The sequence below is a fragment of the Pinus tabuliformis genome, chromosome 2_2, assembly GCF_031772625.1.
Source record: "Pinus tabuliformis cultivar Carrire ecotype Pingquan chromosome 2_2, CPIR1, whole genome shotgun sequence".
Classification (NCBI taxonomy): Eukaryota; Viridiplantae; Streptophyta; class Pinopsida; order Pinales; family Pinaceae; genus Pinus; species Pinus tabuliformis.
In genome coordinates this window covers 412,530,310-412,534,438 of record NC_142300.1, presented here as the reverse complement: position 1 = coordinate 412,534,438, position 4,129 = coordinate 412,530,310, and positions in this window count along the sequence as shown.

The window sequence follows — 4,129 nt, the reverse complement described above, 5'->3', positions numbered from 1 at the left end:
ATATGAATGGTTTATTTGCAGAGACCTCTTGAACACATAACGACATGACAGATGGCTTGGCGACGATTGACCCAAAGTTAATACCCGGCTGAAGACTTTCAATGTGGTTTGATCAACTGTGAGGCAAAGGATTTCCCAACCCAGGTGAATGCAAAGTGTCGTGTTCAAGAGTGGTAATAAGGCTTCTTCTGAGACAAAGGATAACAAATAGGCTCATTTTTCTCTCTTTTCCCCCACCATTTCTGGCAAGTACCTCTTTATTTTTTACAAGCTTGAGGAGGATAACATATGCTTGATTATAAGCTCATCCTTCGGATGAGTCCAACTTAGTTTTGATTCGAACCCTAAGAAGGAGTGGTCCATTCCTGTTTGTAATCGAACAGGTCCTTTACTGTGAAATTTTAACGAGTCCAGTATAGGAGAAACTCGACGTTTTTCAATTTTAGAGAGTCTGAAAAACTTAAGAAGACTCCAGGGTTGAACTTTTTTGTAAATTTGTGTCTCCCAAGCCCTAAAAAGTATAAAATAATACTTGAGAGAACCGCTTGATCTTTACGACCAAGGAGTACTTTAATGATTAGTGTCTCTGATCTGAAAAGTAAAAAGTGATCAAGGACACGTCGTTTTATTTCCAATATCGAATTTAAAACGACAAAAATCCGGCAATCTTTTCATGTTTTTACGGTCAGAAAAGGGCTGTAAGAGGACCGTCTTTTTAGTTCCGTTTTAATGAGTTTAAAAAGAAAAACTCGGCAATCTTTTCATATTTTGAGAGTCTGAAAAGGGCTTAAAAGAGAACTCCAAGGATTCATTTTTTCGTAAGTTTTAACGAGTTCGAAAAAATGATAAAAATGTACTCATGGTTTTCATTTTTTCGTAAGTTTTAATGAGTTCGAAAAAATGATAAAAATGTACTCATATGGCGGACTTTCAATTTAATTTACGAGCAGGAAAATACGGAAAGAACTCGGCATTTTCATTTGTTTTACGAGAATGAAAGATAGAAAAATAATCTCGGTATTTTCATGAGTTTAACGAGTCTTGAAAATAACTGAAATTGACTCGAAATAGGTTTCATTTTTACAAAGGCTTGAAACAGAGAAAAACTATGCTTCAAAGTAGTTTCATTTTTACACAAGCTTGAAACAGAGATAAAACTGTGCTTGATGCCCCCTAAGCATAATTGCTAGAGTGCATGCCCCCCCAGCTTCATTTCATTCAACTAAGTACAAGCTGGATGGAATGAAGGTTCAGTGACGAGATCATTTGAAAGACTCGACCTAAAACTAAAATTATGCAAAAAACTAAAATAACTAACCTAAATATCAAACTTAACATTTATGAGATCTAGTCAAACTCTCAACTAAAGTAGAGGAGGATTTGTTTCATTTTTTAACGAGCTTGACACAGGAAAAGAACTATGCTCGGATTCAGTTTCATGTTTATGCAAGCTTGAAACAAAAAACTATGCTTGTTATAAGTTCACATGCCCCCAGCATAATGACGCAAAACGAGGTACATGCCCCCCAAGCTTCATTGCATTCAATGAGGTGGATGGAATGAAGCTTTACTTTCAAGATCTTGGAAAGACTTGTGGGAGTTGTTTCATTTTTTAGTGAGGTTGACACAAGAAAAGAACTATCCTCATAACTACTTTCTATAATCTACCTAACAAAAAACTTTACTCTAAAAACCTTGATTCATTTTTTAACGAGCTTGACACAAGACAAGGAACTATGCTCTAAATCCTTGTTTCATTTTTTAATGAGCTTGACACAAGACAAGGAACTATGCTCATAATCCTTGTTTCATTTTTTAATGAGCTTGACACAAGACAAGGAACTATGCTCATAACTACTTTCTACAATCTACCTATATAACCTAGAAATCTACCTGATTCATTTTTTAATGAGGTTGACTCAGTAACAGGAACTATCCTCTAACCTAATTCATTTTTTAACGAGTTTGACTCAGTAACAGGAACTATCCTCATTGCAGCCTGTTTCATTTTTTAACGAGGTTGGTACAGGAAAAAACTATCCTCGCAACATCGAGTTTCATTTTCTAACGAGGTTGAGACGGGAAAAAACTATCCTCGCGCTTGCCTGTTTCATTTTTTAACGAGGTTGATACAGGAAAAAACTATCCTCGTACACACTGATTCATTTTTTAACGAGGTTGACACAGTAAAAGGAACTTTCCTCACACTCACTGATTCATTTTTTAACGAGGTCGACACAGTAAAAGGAACTTTCCTCGTACTCACTGATCATGGCTTCCAACTGGAAGAAAGACATGTCAATGGACACATCTTGATCATGGCTTCCAAGAGGTTTTCATCAGAAGGAAGAATAGTTCTCTGGAAGGAACACATGTCAAGGGACTCAAAAGGGATAAGAACATCACGTTCAAATAATCCCATAGAGTTTTCCATGTCAATTACCGGATCTAAATCAAAGGACGATGAGCATACAGTGAGAGGCTCACTTACATCGGTAACTGAAAACATGGGACCAGTTCCACATAATTAACCCGTGGCGGGGTAGATACCACTTTAGAATCAGGAACATTTAGGGGTGTCATATTATTGGTAGGTGAAACAAGACTAGGGAACGAAAGCTGGTCTACAGTCACAATATTTCCATTGTGAGGGAAAGACATCACGCGAAAGAGTGTCGATACGACAACTTTCATTGCATAAACATAGTCTCGCCCAAGGAGTAAATTGAAATCCAAGGGACCTCGAACTACCATAAGATCAATACAAACAGTTTTACCTTCCAAGGTAATAGAAAACTTAGGAAGGTTCACTAATGGTTCTGTTAAAAGCTTTCAAATTCTGCGTAATAGGCGCAAGCTGAGGGGAACCCAAGGCTTTCCAAACAGTTGAGGATAAAATACTAACAAAAGCACCTTCATCTACCTGAGTACGATGTATGTCCCTACCACCAGCCTTGACAATGATTTGGAAAGGGATGGAGGAAGGAAGACGAGGTTCTGTCAGTCTATTCCAATCAAAGGAAAAGACCTCAGTACTTGGAGGGGGTTCTGTAGAAACAGGTGAAATGCCCCCGGCGTAGAGGAATCTGATGTAACAAGAAGAACATGAGCGGTATGAAATTTACTCTCAAAAGGGAGAGTGTGATCGACCGAATGTGAAATTGAATCGACCACTTGATCAACTAATGGATCATCAACCTGAGTGACATGAGTTTTACTCTCCAATGGAAGAGTGTGATTGACTGTATTTGAAATTAGATCAATCACTCTGTCAGTTGACGGTAGGTTGGGAGAAAGTTTACGGTAACCAGTTGGAAATTCTTGCTGTGGAACAGTAAGGTTTTCCAACAATTTTGAGGCTTCATCCATGTGAGGGCAAATGTGAGTTTGATGACTCCCTTTGCATAACTTACAAGGAAACCTAACTTTACCGTTTTTCCCAAGAACCTGACTATCACTGGTTGATGGATCAATGGAAAGTTGATGAGATTTTTCTGACCATACTTCCAAGACCTTTGGAATACCAGGACAATTGATAAGGAAGTGGTCACCCTTACAAAGCTTGCAAGGGTATTTGGGTTTACGATGCATGTTGGAGTTTTCCTCAACACAACTAACACTTACAGCCATGGTTGGTTGGTTGAATTCTTTCTTATCTTGATTCTTCTTCTTCTTCTTCTTCTTCCCTTTCTTCTTCTTCTTAGACACCTGGTTACTAGCGTCAATGCTTTTACCAAGTGAAGAGGAAGAAATGGAGGAAGAAAAATTAGGCGAAGAAGGTAAAGGGTCAACAGAAGGTTGGTGATGTTGAGATGGTGAACTCTGTTGAGGTGAAGCATTCGGTTGAGGTGGAACAATCGGAGTATTTTGGGCCAACGAAGTTGAAAATAACCATATCGGTAAACCTATTGTAAATCCAGGTAATGACAAAGTAGCCATATAAGGAGGACCAACATTTCCAAAGTAAGGAAAAGTACTAGGATTCTCGTTAGGAGGGGTTCCTAGGTTGGTAAATTCCGGAACACTTGCCATTATATTCAACTTCAGTGAATTTTATTAACAATTCAAAACTAAAATTAACAATTCACAATTCACACTTAACAATTAAAATTCACAATTCACACCTATT